Below are 17,369 nucleotides of genomic sequence, written 5' to 3' on the forward strand. Positions count from 1 at the left end.
CAATTTTTCAGAGATTTAGAATACTCATAAAAGTTTCTACAGTAAAAATATCAGATTAAAACTCGAAGTCTATATGCCTCCATTACAACCCCTATTTCTCAGGTACAGAAAACTCCCCTGACAGTGACCTATCTAAGTATACGAAATTTTCGGTATATCAAATCAACTCCGAATTTAATAATTTTTTTTGGAGATCCCGTAAATATGTGCATATAATTCCAGTAATTATTTTAGATCATAAAATAATATCTAAATATTTTCAATAATATGAACAATCTCGGATGTCAGTACTGTTGACCCAGAAATTACTGTCAACATATCAAAATCTTATTTTCTCTCTCCTTAAACCCATAATCCAAAATCTCAAACCTTTAAATCATGATTAATCCTTAAAGTAGAACATAAGAAAGTAATTAAATCATGTTAAGAACTCTTATCTTGAAAATTGTTCAAAATCTTGATTCATTTTCTCATTTTTTCTTCTTCTTCCTTCTCCTCTTTCTTCTCTATTATACCTTTTCTTTTTCCTTTTGATTTTCATAAATAGAGGGTGCAAGGTAATAGAGCCACATTTTTTGCTTCTATTTCCATTTTTCAAATCATCTCCAACTCTATCTCTACCATTCATACTTCATCTCCAACTCCCTCTCTTCCTCTATTCTAGTCACAATTGATTTCCAACTCTTTCTCTCACTTATCCTACCTTATATTACTTAATTTTCTCAAGCCTATCCAAATTTTAAAATGAAAGTCCCAACTTTATTAGAAAATACTTCATTTATTAATCATTAATTAGAAAAATTAGTTAGTTAGGGTTATTAGTTAATTAGGCCTTATCCATTTGTTATCTAATTAGAATATATATATATATATATATATATTATATTATTCTTAAGTATATAATTCAATATTAGGATTGACATTAAAATTATATAATTAAAAGAAAAAGTCAAATTATGGTCCAGTGGCAAATGGTAAATTAGGGTTCAAAGGCAAAACGATAATTTCTAGGGTAAAAACCCTAAAGTTATTCTACAATGTAGCTACATCTAATGGATGAGTTTTAGTACTTACCAAGGATTGATACACCCTCAATAGTCTAGTATCCCCACTTTAAGTCACCCTGACCCTATAATGGTCAAAAGATAAAAAATACCCCAAGTCAGATTTCAGGGTATTATAATCTCCCCAGCTAACAACAAATTTTGTCCTAAAAAATTTTTAGGGTATTACAATTTCCACTCCTAACAACAAAATTTGTCCTCAAAATTTAGCAGGGTATTACAATCTCCACTCCTAACAACAAATTTCATCCTCAAAATTTATATACTTGGATCATCGAATATAAGTATGACATCAAGTGAAATTTATGACCAATCAATGGGTAAAATAGGGGATAAATACTTCTGAAATTCCAAATCCGATGAAACTAGTTTCTTAAGAATCTTAACTTAGATTTTTAACACATATACAAAATTCACATTAATTTTATCTTTCTAACTTAGGTTTCTAATCCTTCTAAATTCAATGTTTTATTTTTGGTAGATTCTGACCAATCCTGTAGGTCAATATGAAACTCAACCTTCCTAAATCTAAAATTAAGTCAAATTTTGATGATAGAGGGTTCAACTATTTCCCAGAATTAGGACAGACCTCTATTCCTTCAATTATTTGATCCATCAAGTCATCTCTAAATTCAATAAAATTTTATGGGTATTCTAGAAACATACTAAGGTACTTACAGTAAAAATTATGGGTCTAAAATCAATCTCTATAACTGTTTAACAGTGATCCCAAATTCGGGTTCTACCTAGAAAGTTATTGTTCCCATTAAAGTTCAAATTTTCTACTATTTCAGTGTTTATGTGTTCAAGATTCTACGTTTGTGCATTCACGTATTTAGTTCATATCTAACTTAAGATTTTACTCTGATACCACTCTATGCCACCCCGGAACCTGGCCTAGGGTTTTTGGACATCAATGGTCTGCAGGATCTATAAGTTCTAGGCGATAATGAATCGAAGTAGCATCCACACAAACATAAGTGCAGGTAGAAGTTAACTAAATTAATATATTATTAAAATTCAAGGTTCAAATATCTAATTCAAATTTCAAATTTAAAGTAAAGTTGAATTAAAATATGTCTTTAAAGTCTAACTCAAAGTCTACATCATTTAAAAATAAAAATTAGTCTTCTTCAAAACCATAAGCAATGACTTCCTATTGATCAACTATAGGTTTAACATTCATGTTATCTCCATAATAGTCCTCACCAACTTCATCTGCAAGTTATGAGGGTAAGTCTTTAGGAAGAAACTTAGTGACTTGAACCACAATACTAAATAGGTTTGAAATTAAGATTATATAACCCATATCAGGAAAGACACATACAATATAATATAAAATTTTTAAGAAGATAAAGAACAAGCATATCACACATACTTACATTGTTACATTTATATGCCACATAAGTACATATGATGACTCAAAATAAATTAAACAATGAACTCAAAATATCATCCATAAATGACCAATGTGTCACAGTACCACATTTCTTCTACTCAACATACAAAAATTTATAGAAGCTAGCTTGTGTCTAACCTCCTAAAGACTAAGTCATACCTCTCGAAAGTCAAGTAACAATTGTAGATCCAATCGAGGGTAGGTTACATCATCTAGTACTCCACAATTCTACTAAGGAAAAGTCCAGTGAACTAATCCTCACCTCAACATTATAACGTCAATGTTGATAAGGCGAGACAACAACAATAAATTCAACCAAGAATGAAATATATATATAAATATAAACAAGTTAAGAGTTCAAGCGTGATTAATACTCTCATTCTACCCTAGTCTGTCTCTATGTGGACATGAAATCAATTTCAGTTTCAGTTTTTGTAAAGTTATCAAAACAATAACTACAAATTACAAATCAATGATCAAGGAAGTCTCACATCCCTCCTCAATCAAGGTTGATAATATAAAACATCATTACCACAACAATGCATCTCATACATCAAAATAATAAACTTATGTAAGCGAGTGTTTTAAAAGTATGTACAGACAAAAACCTATGTGGTATAAGAATCATGTAATGCACAAAGTACACTACTCCATGCAATCGTAATCACAACATAACAAATAATATTAGTAACTAAAGTTAAGTAATCAATGTTCTATTTAAAAAATTCTGCTATGTACATATAATGCAAATCGTGGAACAAAATTCAATTTGTTTCCTCATTCTCTCATGTACATAACATTAGGTTTGAAAAATTCTATTTTTAATGATAAAAAACCATGAAATCTAAAATTTAGAATAGATCTATCATTCTCATAATTCTCTTTTGGATAACATTAAGAAAATAAGCAAGTTAGGGTAGAGGTTCCACTCACCTTGATGTTGTTCCCAAAATTCTACCTCAACCTATTCTTCTTGCTGACATAGAAAAATAAGAAATAAATAACTCTGAAACAATCTTTAGAACAAATTCTGACCAACAAATTTGTAAAATTCATTAACCCACTGTCCCGTACTCAAATCACTTCAAATTTTTCATAGATTTATAAGACTTATGAAAGTTTCTACAGTAAAAAGTCAGATTAAAATTCGAAATCTATATGCCTTCGTCATAACCGCCATTCTCGGGTATAAAAAACTCCCTTGACAGTGACCTATCTGATTATATGAATTTTTTTGGTATATCAAATTAACTCTAAATTTAATGAATATTTTTGGAGATCCCGTAAACACATACATATACTCCTAGTAATTATTTTAGATCATGAAACAATATCTAATTATTTTTAGAGATCCTGTAAACACATGCACATACTCTCAGTAATTATTTTAGATCATAAAACAATATCTAATTATTTTCAATAATATGAACAATCTTGGACTACAGTTCTGTCCGACCTAGAAATTATTGTTAACATATCAAAATCTTATTTTTTTCTCTCCTTAAACCCATAATCCAAAATCCCAAACCTTTTAATCATGATTAATCCTCCAAGTAGAACATAAGAAACTAACTAAATCATGTTAAGAACTCTTACTTTGAAAATCGTTCGAAATCTTCATTCATTTTCTCTTTTTTTTTTTTTCTTCTTCTTTCTCCTCTTTCTTTTCCACAACATATTTTATTTTTCTTTTTGATTTTTCATAAATAGAGGGAGAGGTAATAGAGCCGCATTTTTGGCTTCTATTTTCCCTTCCCAAATCATCTCCAACTCTATCTCTACCATTCCTACTTCATCTTCTACTCCCTCTCTTCCTTTATTCTTGTCACAATTGATCTCCAACTCTTTCTCTCACTTATCCTACATTATCTTACTTACTTTGCTCAAACCTATCCAAATTTTAAAAGGAAATTCCAAACTTTATTAGAAAATCTTTTATTTTTTAATTATTAATTAGCAATAATTAGTTAGTTAGGTTGTTAGTTAATTAGGCTTATCCACTTGTTATCTAGTTATCCATGTGGATAATAAGTTAATATGTAAATATATATATATATATATAGTCAATATTAGGGTTGACATTAAAATCATATAATTAAAAGAAAAAGTCAAATTATGGTCCAGTGGCAAATGGTAAATTAGGGTTCAAGGGCAAAATGGTAATATCTAGGGTAAAAACCCTAAAGTTATTCTACATTATAACATCTAATGGATGAGTTTTAGCACTTACCAAGGATTGATGTACCCTCAATGGTTTAGTATCGCCACTTTAACTCACCCTGACCCTGCAATGGTCAAAATACAAAAATACCCCTAGTCAAATTTCAGGGTATTACAATGCCAATAGAAGGTAGGAATCTAGATGTGAAGGTAATTAAGGAAGAACTGTGTTGAAAGACAGTAGGAGAGGGCATGCCAAGCAATGAAGCTGTGGCGGGGTATGTGACCTTTGAACTAGACGATGTTTCTCCAAGGAATAGGAGGATCTTTGAAGTTGATAAAGTTCTAGAAAGAGGTAGAGGAGAAGCGGCCCGAGGAGGAGGGGGCCCAGTTGATGTTACCTAGAAATCCTCAGTGTCTGGGGGGAATGGGGGGAGAGAAGACCAAAGATTAGATAGGGGGAGGAAGAAAGGGAGGGGACTAGCCAAAAGGAGAGAGGATGGAGTCAATAGTGGTAGAACGAGTCGAGCTAGAAGCAATAATGATTCTAGGGGAAACAAGAGGGAGAAGGATGCTCGCAGGGTGCCAGGGTTCAAGCCAGAGCAAGGTGGAGGAGCCATTACCGATAGTGTAAAAAAATGCAAGGAGGGCTAAGGATCTGGAATTAAGGATGCATCTCCAGATTTAGGAAGCATCGGGAGAGGGGGATGCAGTCCAAAGGGAATCATTTTTAAGGGGAACAGAGTAAATCCAGGCGACCCATATACTCTGCTACTTGGGATGATTTGCCAGATGAGCTTGAGGATAGCAACAGAGTTGACATCCTTAATTTTGCAAAGACCCAATCCTCCTTCGGACTTAGGCTGGCAGACATTCGACCAACTCATAGGGTGGAGGAATCTAGTGGTCCCATTTCCTTTCTAGAGGAAGGCACAAAGAATGGAGTTGATGGCTTTAGAGGTGGAAATAGGGGGGGAAAATGCCCGACCAATAGAGATAGAGAGATTAGAGGATAGACTTGATGAGGACAAGGCGTGCAGCATAGGAGAGGAGTTTCCCCTTCCAAAGTTGGAGCCTTTTCCTGATGGAGTTGAGGATGGGAGAGCAGTGGTGATGGGAGAGACGAGAACTGATGAGAGGAAGGCTGAGGTATTTGATGGAGAGGGTTCCAGATGAGAAACTAGATATGGCAAGGAGATGAGCATGATGAGAGTCCGAGACACCAGAGAGGAAAAGACTGGATTTAAGGAGATTAATTTTCAAGCCAGAAAGGATTTCAAAATGCTGGAGGGAGGCTATAATGTTGGAGATGATGATCCGAGGATCGGCTTTAGAGAAGATCATAAGGTCATCAGTAAAATCCAGGTAGGTAAGCATTAGAGCTTTACATTTAGGGATGGGGGAGACAAGATGTTAGTCATTGGAGGATTGGATTGAATGGGAGAGGACTTTGAGGGCTAGGTAAAAAAGAAAGGGGGAAAGGGGGCATCCTTGTTTGATCCAGTCACAGCGGAGAAAAACCCCGCATGACTGCTATTGAGGAGGACGAAGAAGCGAGGGGTGGAAATACAAGCATGGACCCAATAGATGAAGGAGGGGGAAGGACATTTGGAGGAGGATAGAGGAGATAAAATCCCAACGGATTGAGTCAAACGCCTTGTGAATATCTATCTTTATAAGGGCCACTGACGAGTGGGATTTACGGTTGAAACCGCTTACAATCTCATGGCACAAAATGATGTCATCTGATATGCTTCTTCTAATAATGAAAGCAGATTGATCTGGATTGACGAGGGAATCAGTAACCTTTTGGGTCATGTTGGCAAGGATCTTGGCAACGAACTTGTAAAGAAGATTGTAGAAGGAAATGTGTCTGAAATTAGACATGCTCTGAGCTCCATCCTTCTTGGGGATGAGGCAGAGAAGGAATGGTTGATGCCAGAGATTTGGGAGGGGTTGAGGAAAAAACTATGGATGGCGAAGATGAGGTCATCACGAATGATGTGCCAATAAGTGGAGAAGAAGCCCATACTGAAACCATTAGGGCCAGGACCTTTATTGGATTTATGATGGAGGACAACATCTAAGATCTCATCATCCGAGGGGATGGCTTGAAGGGATGGTAGGAGATGATCCGAGATGAATTTATTAAGGCAGTTAGGGGGAGGGGAGAGTGGGGAGAAGGGGGAGGATGAAAGAGATAATCAAAGTAGGAGACAACTTCATCTTTGATGTCGTTAGGGGAGGTAAGCTCCAACCAAGCGCATAGGGTTAGAGTTAGTACGGGCTTTGAGAGAATGGTGAAAGTAAGCCGTGTTGGAGTCACTCAGCTCAAGCCATTTGATCATAGATTTCTGACAGATGAAGGATTCTTCTTGGGCAAGGCGGGAAGAGAGATCCAGGGCAGCCTTCTTTTCCTCCTCTATAAGGGAAGAATTGAATGGATCGATTTAGAGTTTGAACTGAATGAAGTTGAGCTTGTCATGGCAGGAAGAGACTCGATCAGAAATGTGGCTAAAGGTGGCAAAGTTCCAAGCTTTGAGGGCCGATTTGACATTTTTAAGCTTTTTGGCAAAGGAAATGAGAGGAGAGGAGGAGATGGGGGTGGGGATGGCCCAGGTATCTCTAACCAAGGGAAGGAATCCTTCATGAAGGGTCCACATGTCTAAGAACTTGAAGGGTTTTTCACCATTTTGAATTGTTATTTTCACCAAAATAAGTATGTTTTCAAAACCTTCTTTATTATTTCATTGGATGTTTAAGTTTGTTCTGAAGTGTTTTAATGGTTTTAATCTTGGGTTTCGTACTTAGTGTCTTCCCTTTTCGTTTTTCATGTTTTCTTTCTTTCTTTCTAGTTCTTAATATGTTAGGAGTATTTTCGTCTTTTTATTGTACACAAATTTTAAATGTTTTATTTTTACTTTTCATTGATGTTAACGCATGTGTGTCATGTTTAATGAAATCTCCATGTACAAATAGTGCTACTGAGGTTGGGGTGCTTAGGGTCTTTGGGTTTCTCTATTCATATCGCTTTCTAAGTTGAGTACCTTTGTCCATTGTCTAGACTCTTATGGAGGATCTTCTATGAACTGCTCTCAGGTAGGCTTGTGTCTTCATTAGTGAGAGAAAAGTCATCATCTAGTAACACAGGTATAGGGGGTTGTGGGTTGATGGTAAGGCCTCTATGAAAATTGGATAGGACATTTGCGTTTTCAATGGTATTGGTGCCTTAGGTTGTGGAAGGTGAAATAGTTGGTGGTGGTGGTCGGTATGGATCAAAAGGAGGTGGCTTTGATGAGGATGGTCCTGGGGTGAACTCACTGGTGGACCGTTCCTCGGGTGGTGACGAGGCCTTGGTGAATAATATGTTAAGTTTTTTTGTTGTCTCTGAAGATCTTTTAGCATGTCTACAAGGAAAGTAGAGACGCAAGGTTGTGACAAGGCTGGGGGAGGGTAGTATGAGATGCCTACATGAGAATCTAGAAAGTTCTCATAAGGATTGCTTAGTGGTTGTGGGAGATCTGGATGTGAAGCTTCATAACTTTTGAGATGTGCTTCTAAATGTTTCTTTTCCTTTTCTTTTACATTCAAAATGATCATAAGCAACAAGACTGTGAAGCTGATAACTAGGATTGAAGGTGATAGGAACTAGTCAAGGGGGCTGAGGAGGTAGGATATGCAAGGGGGTCGGTGGAAGATAAAAGTACTGTAGACTTCATCCTGTGGGGATGTCTGAGGCAGTAGAGACATTGGGGAAGTATAGAGATCCTCAAAATAGGAAGCTACCTTCTCCCTATCCCCAAATATCCTCTTATGTATTACCGATAGAACCCATAGTACCTACTTGTGCAGTCCTTACTCTAGGAGAACCTTCTTTTGCACTATCAACAGAGTATGAAGATTCACAGTGTGGGTTGAGAGTAAGAGTTTTGAGAAAACTGGATAGGACATTTGGGCTTTCAATGGTATTGATGACTTGGGTTATTGAATGGTACGTGCATGAGATTCCCTCTTTTGCCTATTTTGGAAAAGAAGATAAGAATTTCTTAAGAGAGATTATAGGAATGATTTTAGCTAATTGGAAGGTTGTCGACCTCTTTCTCAATATTCATTACTATATTTTTTGCCAAATATATAGGTACTCTTACAAACCTAGACTCATTATCAATTTCCACTACTTCTTTAGCAACAATCCCTACTTCCCACTAACACTTACTACCCACGTAGACTAACTCCTCACCCCATAATACACCCCTCATTCTACTAACTTCTCAATACAACAATAACTAATTAAGACTCATACATGGTTGAGGGCAACTCTTGCGGAATTGCAAGAAAGAAGGGTGAAGGGGTTGTGTTATAACTCCAATGAACGGTTTGTACTATGACATCGCTGCAAGAAGTTGTTCGTGATTGAAAGTCTTAATAAAGAAGATGGCGATGACTGGGAGGAAGCTGACGAGGTGTAGGAGATGTCTGAGATCTCACTTCACGCTATGAGTTCTTTTAGTTCTTGAGGACAAGAAAACTCTTAGGGGATGGGCTATTACTTCTCCTCACTAGAATAGAAGAGTCGCTAGGGGTTGGGTTCCTTCAAGGGAGCTGCTTCCCCTTTTTGTTTCAGATGTGGAAATAACATGTTGTAATATGTTGTGTCAAATTACGATATTCATATAAGTGAGCGAGTCCAATGACAGTGGATATGGATGTGGGTTTCTCGACCATTACATCCGCCCTTATGTTGTCCTTAATGCCGCTAAGGAAGCACCTGACTTGATGATGAGGTGGTAGAAGACCAACCTTTGATAGCAATTTCTCAAAGTGTGTTTGATAGCTTTGAACAAACCCCACTTGTTGTAGTTTTGCTAATTCTGCAAGAAAATCTTGAAACTGTGATGGACCATACCTCTTATGTAACCCATCACAGAAGTCTTGTCAAAACAGTTGATACCTTAATTTTGCATCCCCCTCCAAGTGAAATAAAGCGAGTGCCACTCATACCTCCACTGGAGTTTGATGGAAATGAAAAAATTATTCAACTCGACAAACCCAATTTGTGTCCTCAAGTCTATTGAAGCAGGAAAAATCAAGTTTCACCAGTTTGGGAGTAAATGTTGGTGATGATTCACTTAGTGGGATAACTGTACAACACCCAGGTCGGTCTACTTGGCTTGGAGGCAAAGTCAAGGAATTATCTCTCTCTTGTTCTGTGGTTTGAATGCTTGAGTTAAGTCTCTCGAGCCCCTCGTTCATATTACTCAAATCAAATGTTGTCCCTCGGAGAGAGATTCCATATCTTCTTTAAGCTTCTCCACCCTCACGTCCTTAGCACATCAAATGCCTCCCTTAAGTCGTGGACACGGTCATTGCCATTGCTACTCTTGATCAGCATGTCCTCAACATAAACTTTCATGTTATGACCGATCTGATCTTTGAACATAAAATTTTTACCTTTCGGTGGTTTGTTGCACCAGCATTCTTCAATCCAAAAGGCATTGCTATGTAACAGTAGTTCCCATGTGAGGTTAAAAATGTTGTCTTTTCTTCATCCTCTTTCTTCATCTTGATTTGACTGTACCTAGAGTACTATAAGTCCATAAAATCTAGCATCTTGTGAGCGACTGTGGAGTCTGTTAGCATATCGATCCTCAATAGCAGGTAATAATCTTTAAGACAGGCCTTATTCAAATCCATGTAGTCGATTCAGATTCTCCATTTTCCATTAGATTTCGGGACCATCACAACGTTTGCTAGCCACGTTGGGTACTTAATTTCTTTTATCAATCTTGAGATCAACAATTTTTCTACCTCTTTATTAATTATCACTTGCCTCTCAGGGGAAAAATTATGACACCTTTGTTGGAAAGGTTTACAGCTTGGGTCAATATTTAGTCTATGCTCGACTACACTTCTTGGTATCCCCAGCATATCCAAAGTTGTCCATGCGAAGACATCAAGGTTTCTTCTCAAGAAATCGAGGATCTCACTTCTCCGCTCCTTGCTTAAAAGGGCCAAGTTTAGACAGTCTGATTGTCACTATTCAATGACACTATCATTAGTTCTTCTATTGGCTCAGCTCTTTGTAATGCTGCCTCATCTCGGTTATCCATTATTTCTGTAGAGCAGGCTATGCCTAAGCACGGATTCTTGGTTGCTTTCACAAAGTTGGTATAGCAGTCCCGTGACTCCCTCTGACTGGACCTGCACTCCCTTATCTCATTTTCCATTGGGAACTTTACCTTAATGCATTTTATAGCTCCTAGGTTGTTCAAGCCTGGCCTTCCCAGGACCGCATTATATGCAAAGGCAACCCTTGCTATCATGAAGGTGACCATGGCTATGGATGACTTTGGCCTTTCACCGATGGTCACAGGTAGCTCTATAGTTCCTTTAATCTCAAATGAGGCTCCTGAAAACCTGTATAGAGGCCCGGTTGCCAGCTTTAGCTTTTCTGTGCCGAACCTAGGTTTTTGGTAATGCTTTATAAGGTATGAGATCTACAGAAGCTCTAGTATATATTAGCACCTTGTGAAATGGGAAAATTGTGAAGACCAAAATCGTAAGGATTGCTGGGCCAGTGGGTCGATTGGCATTGGGTTAGTTGGCTGCATTCCCCAAGTCCTCGCCTCTTTGCTCCGCTTGTCTTTGGCACAGCATGGCTTCTTCCTGAATCTGCCAATTTTCTTTAAACTTCTACTTCAAGTACTTATTTAAGTATCCCGCTGTGATGAGTTCATCTCTCTCTCTCTCTCTCTCTCTCTCTCTTTAAAGCCTTGCAGTACTCTGTATCATGCCCATGGTCCCTATGGTATCTGCAATACTTGTTGGGATTTCTCTCTTTTGGCCTCATGATCATTGATCTTGACCAGCGAAAAAAAAAATTGGTACATGAATCTCCAACAGCAGATTCGTGCGAGACCTAACTCGTAATGATATGTGTTGTCAACTCTGTCAACTAGTCGATCTGGCCTGATCTTCTATTCTTGATCATCATCCTTTGCCCGTTGGGGTCTCTTCTTATCTTTGTCAGCTTGCACTAGTTTGTCAACAATCCCCTTTGCTGCCAGCACATCATCCATAATAGCTATTGATTACATCTTTGAGGTAGCTCGGGCATAGTCCCTGACAGATCAAGGGCTAAGGAACGTACTAGTTCCAGGTGGGTGATGGCATTGCATAATAAGCTATATGCTACACCATCAGGTAGATTCTTTACCTCCAAAGTGGCCTTGGTGAACCTTGTGAGAAATTCCCGTATTGGCTCGCTCGGTTTCTGTATCATTTTCATTACATTGGCTAGATTTTTTCTCTGCCTCATGTTGGCCTGAAACCTTGTAAGGAAGGTTTTATATAACTCATCATAACTCCAGATGGACCTAGGTCTCAAATTTGACATCCACAGCAGGGTCACGTCCTTTAAGGAGGCGCCAAAGGCTTAGCAGAGAGTAGCATCTGACTTTATGTACACAATCATCATCGAACTGTAATACAACATGTGATCAAATAGATCTGTCGTTCCGTCATACATTACGAAAGTTGGAATGCTAAAGTTTCTTGGAAGATTTGTATCCATCAGTTTGTTAGACATGCATTGTGAGCTGAGGTGACCGCTAAGTTCGACGTTGGCTTTTGCAAGCCATCGACCTTCTTGCTTAATCGTTGGAGATGTCATTTAAGATCTTGCCTCTCAAATTCAGCTTTCATTTGTGATCTTGGGCCAGCCCCCCAAGTTTGTATGTCATTCCAAGCCATGCTTCTTCCACGGCGATCACTAAACATTCTCGGTCCTATGATGTAAACGGACCTCGTTGCTTAAATCGTGAGTTCGGCTAGTTGTTTGTGTTTCGTGTACACCCTCGGTGCGGGTTCATGTTCTCCCAGAGCGTTCACGATTTGTCTCGGCGCGTGGGAGGGAGTGCTCTACTTCTCGGGCCAAAAGCCTCGACTGTGGCCTCGAATCTTCTGGAGGGCCCACATTGTTGCCTTACGACCTCTTCTGGGTTGAGCACGGTGGTTCACCTCTAATCGATCACTTTGGCGTGGTTATCATATCGACCTACACCTACGGGGGCTTGTTGACCCAGTATGACGATGCCTTGGGGCCGAAGGAGCCGCATGCACATTTACCCATAGGACTGATGCAATTCGAAATGCTAAGTCAAACTTCCTAATGAAGCTTCTAACTAGGTTGTTAGTCTCCAGAATCTGCATCTGTAGGCCCTAAATTTATATTTAACTTCAGGGATCTGTGGGTTTGAACCCCCGAGTGGGGGTTGTGATGTAGGGTTCACCACTACTACCGCCGTTGGTACCAGGGGTGGCGGTGGAGGCCCTTCGCCTGCACCCACTGCTGCAGTCTATGTGGCGGTACATGCCCCTCTACTGGTGCCAATGGTTCCCGTCCATAAATGGGTTGACCTTGGGCATTTCCCGAACATCGTGGTCGGGAGGATCCTCCCATGTGACCAGGTGGTGATACAACACGATTGCTTTGTAACTGCATCTGGGAAAGCTAGGCTTTAATGTTTGTGTTCCCACAGATGGTGCCAATCTGATGCAGCAAATTCAAACAGGCTCGACCCACTGAGCAAGACTTCAAGTGCTCGATGAGACCTGCACACACAACTGATCAGCAAAGAGCGTCAGGTTGAACCAGCGTAGTAACCCTCCAATGCTTAAGTAAAAATTCAGCAACAGGTAATATTCAATTTTCCTTTTTCCAAAAGTCCATCCCCTGCTTTGGGGCTTACCTCCTGTATTTATAGGTGAGGATCTTACTGCTTGCTCCATGTTCTACGCAGGGCAGAGTATGAGACGGGGCTTTTCCCTTGATTCTTGGAATGATTCCTGGTATATTCCCAGTTTGTTGAGAGTTGGGGTCCTGAAAGAAGACCGGTTATAAATTCCTTATTGTCAGCACAAGTTGAGATTCTTATCTGAAGCATATTCTTTTCTTAAAGAGTCCTTTCCGAAGAAACTCTCTCTTATGGATAAGATCCCGCAGATTCAGGGAGGAATGTGTCCTATTGAGTTGGCAGTGCGAGATGCCTATGCCTTTCACCAGCATGTCCAATGAGTGTGTTATTGTGCTTTAAAGAGATTAGCCAGTGGTACTAAGACATTGGCCATGTTAGCAACACTGAGTGGAAATCTGATGTTACAACTTGGTGGATAAAGGGATGTTAAAGTAAACAGGATTGGTTCTCAAAAATGAACAACCCTACAAATTTTGAGGACGAAATTTTTGTAAGGAGGGGAGAAATTGTAATACCCTAACTTTGTTTCCCTATCTTCATTGTGGACAAGCAGGATACCAGGCAGAAAAGGCCAATACTTGCATGGGCTAACAGGTAAAATATACTTATAATAGGGATTGGGTGTAATAGAGAATTGTTTAGACCAAAGACGGATGATTTTAACCCAACCGGTGGGAGAGCCCCGGGAATGACAGACCAAAGGGGAAAAAAGCTTAATATAATATATAATATGTGTGTAATTTCTCACACCACTTAAGCCTCAAGCTTAAGTCGGTTAAGGGAGAGAGTATAAAATCTGGGGTATCCGGTGGACACCCCTTTTTACTCTCAAACCTATAAACAGTAAGAAGGAAAAAGGGAGAAGGAAGAAGAAGGAAGGAGAAGGAAGAAGAAGAGAGAGAAGGAGATCACCGAACAGCAGCCTGAATCTCTATTGTACCTTGCGCAGCAAGCACAAGAAGAGAGAAAGAAGAAAAAGAAGAAGAGGAGGAAGAAATCAAGAGGAAATTGAGGTTTTGAGACAGCAACTGGGAATTCTTTCACCTAGGTAAGGAATCTAACCTAATGTATACCTGTGATGGTAAGCATTTTCTGAAATAGGTGGTTAAGTAAGCCGATTTGGCTGAATGGAAGGTTAAAGAGAAATTGAAGGAAATTGAAGAAATTCAGCATGACTTTAGGACTGAAATTGTATGATTATTGTCCTTAAGATGTGCATGGGAAGGATTTCTCAAATCTGAAAATGGGATTTCACTAATTAAGGCCGAATAGGGTTGGAAGACTAAAATTTTCTTCAAAATCCTTGAAACAGAGACTTAATCTGTAATTGAAGTGAAATTCCCTTGTACATTTTACTGTTTTGTGGTTTAGAGGCACATGCAAGGGAAATTTAAGATAAATTCTTTGCATATAAGCTGAATTGGAGATGGAACACCAAGTTAGTAAGTCAAAACCTTGGTATCCCATCTCTAATGAAGTAATTAACATGGGTAATTGGTTCAGTTTTGAGAAAATCTCCAATTGATGTAATGGACCCTAGATTCAATTAAATTTTATATGCAGCCCAAGAATTGAACAATGAAAATTCAGGAATGGAGTAAGAGAAGACCCAATTTAAGTCTTCACATTTGTATTATGTGATTTGGACCTTAGGAAGGAGATGGGAACCCAGTTTACTGAAGTAAAATACAGTAAGAATAGAGGAGGACTTAGCAGAATCGGATTCTGCAGGTTTTGACCCAACAGGCAGGAGATCACAGGCCGGCCTGTCGGCTCCCGAGGTCTCCAGCTGGTTGAGTTTTCAGAGGCTAGAAAGGCCATTGTACTGCCCTGTACTCTAGTAAACCTACTAAGGACATGGAATAAGGACAGAATAGCCCTTAGCTAATGGTCTATCCATGGCTACAATCTCAGAAATTATGAAATTGAATAGGATTCCTACTTGAACAGAAAATTAATAAATGGGAATGGGAATAAGAATAATCATCTAATTTAGATTAACAATAGGAATTTAGTAATATACCTGATAACCTAAGTATGTTATGGAATAGGGAAATTGAATTTGCAGTGTGGGAATCTACCCAACTCAGAGAAGTGACTTGTCTAACACTGACTATCAAGGTGAGTGGGTGCCCTGACCTCTTTTTTTGGAGTGATTCTTATATTTTTCCTTTTTCCTGTCTTGTATGTTCATGCATCAATTAGTTGCGAATGTGCATTATTTTCCTATTTCTGAATATCTTAATGATGGATGGTGAACTGATGGATTCGAGATGTGTAAGGTAAGTCAGGGAGGATTGGGACACATGCAAGTGCCCACGAGATTGTTTGTGATTGTGGTTCTATGGATGGAATTCACAGTGTAATTATGATATTGACGGTCTGGGGTGCGGTGTGGCCCAGGTTCGCTCTGGTACCGTGGGCCCAGAGGTCAGTAGCATAGTTATGATTGTGGCTCTGACAGTCTAGGGCACGGTGTGACCGAGGTGCGTTTCCGGTACCGTGGGCCTAGAGGCCATAGGATGTATGTTGTGTGATGGGTGGTAATGATTGTAACATCGATGGTCTGAGGCACGGCGTGGCCAACGATGGGCTTAGAGGTCGGTATTATAGTGATGGCCACTGTTGTATGGTTGGATGCATATAGATTGCATGGTTAGGATTCACAGACCCTTGTGCTACACCCCTTGCCAATAGGGGGTTATGTACTGGTTGATCTCAGTGGTGGTGATGCAATACGGGTGAACAATGGTTTTTTTGGGACCGTGGCTGCATGCCCCACAATACGGGTGACCGATGGGTTTTCCTGGACCGTGACTGTTTGACAGCTCGGGTGACCGATGCGTTTTCTGGGACAGAGGTTGTAGGACAGAGTTACCCATCAGGGGTTTGCGGGGTGACCGATGGATTTTTTGAGACCAGGGATACGAGCTATGTTGTTGTATCACTGATAATTTGGACTTAGTAATTGTTGCTAGGTGACCGATGGGTTTTCTGGGACCAAGGTTGTAGGACTAGAGTTACCCATCAGGGGTTTGTGGGGTGACCGATGGATTTTTTGAGACCAGGGATACGAGCTATGTTGTTGTAGCACTGATACCTTGGACTTAGTAATTGTTGCTAGGTAATGTATAATAAAACTGGATCATGAGCATCATATGATTTGTCGAGCATGCATTGCATCATTTGTTCTAGTTTGCTTGAGTATGCATGGCATTCTTTATTTGCTTGAACTTGCATTATTTGTCTGCTTATGCTTGCATTATCTGTTTGTGTGTGCTTGCCTGCCCCCACCCCTCACTGAGCATACCCATGCTCACCCCTCATATTTACCCTTCTAGATGTTGAGGCTACATCCTTCATGGCAGACTAATTATAGATGATGGGAACCGGTGCTGAGGCAGATTGGACTTAGCAGTGGTTATGAAGCTTATGTCAGTGAGATGTTGGGATTTTGATGGACTTCACTACTATTTCAGTTCTTCCTTCTTGATGTATATATTTATGGGATGTGTAGTAAGTAGTATTGTAACCTGTGGTCGTTTTCAGACATGCAATTTGTATGATGTAATTTATCACTTTAGTGCATCACCAGTGATATTTATATGATTTTATTAATATACTCTGATTTTAGTTGTGGTTTTGATGGCATTTGTGAAATTAAGATACTGCATTTGTGTTCTTGGAGAGTTAGGCTGACTGGATGTGGGTGGCAAGTGCCTCATATCTTGGCTAATTTAGGCAGGGTGTGACACAAAGGGTGTGACACAAACACAAGGGAAGGTGAATCTAAATATCCCTATTTAATATGTAGTTAAAAGAAAGTGCTTGAATAATATGATGACGTATTACTTGAGAAGACAGAATTTGGAAAAAAGACCCGAGGTGAATTGAGCTCGACCTACTTCATGCATTCTAATGAAGTTAAAGGTTGCATAAGCATATCAAAGGCTCACAAGGCGCAGGCTTGACAAACGGGGCCTGGACTTG

At 39.2% G+C, this 17,369-nt stretch overlaps 1 long non-coding RNA gene across 1 annotated transcript; it reads left to right on the forward strand.

The window, feature by feature from the left end:
* The first annotated feature begins 14,080 nt into the window (after positions 1 to 14,080).
* LOC122067398 lies at positions 14,081 to 17,023 on the forward strand. Its single transcript, XR_006136685.1, has 3 exons — positions 14,081 to 14,427; positions 15,431 to 15,500; positions 16,721 to 17,023. It is a non-coding gene; the product is annotated as an uncharacterized LOC122067398 (long non-coding RNA).
* The last annotated feature ends 346 nt before the right edge of the window (positions 17,024 to 17,369 follow it).

The sequence above is a fragment of the Macadamia integrifolia genome, unplaced genomic scaffold (genome assembly GCF_013358625.1).
Source record: "Macadamia integrifolia cultivar HAES 741 unplaced genomic scaffold, SCU_Mint_v3 scaffold289, whole genome shotgun sequence".
NCBI classification, from domain to species: domain Eukaryota; kingdom Viridiplantae; phylum Streptophyta; class Magnoliopsida; order Proteales; family Proteaceae; genus Macadamia; species Macadamia integrifolia.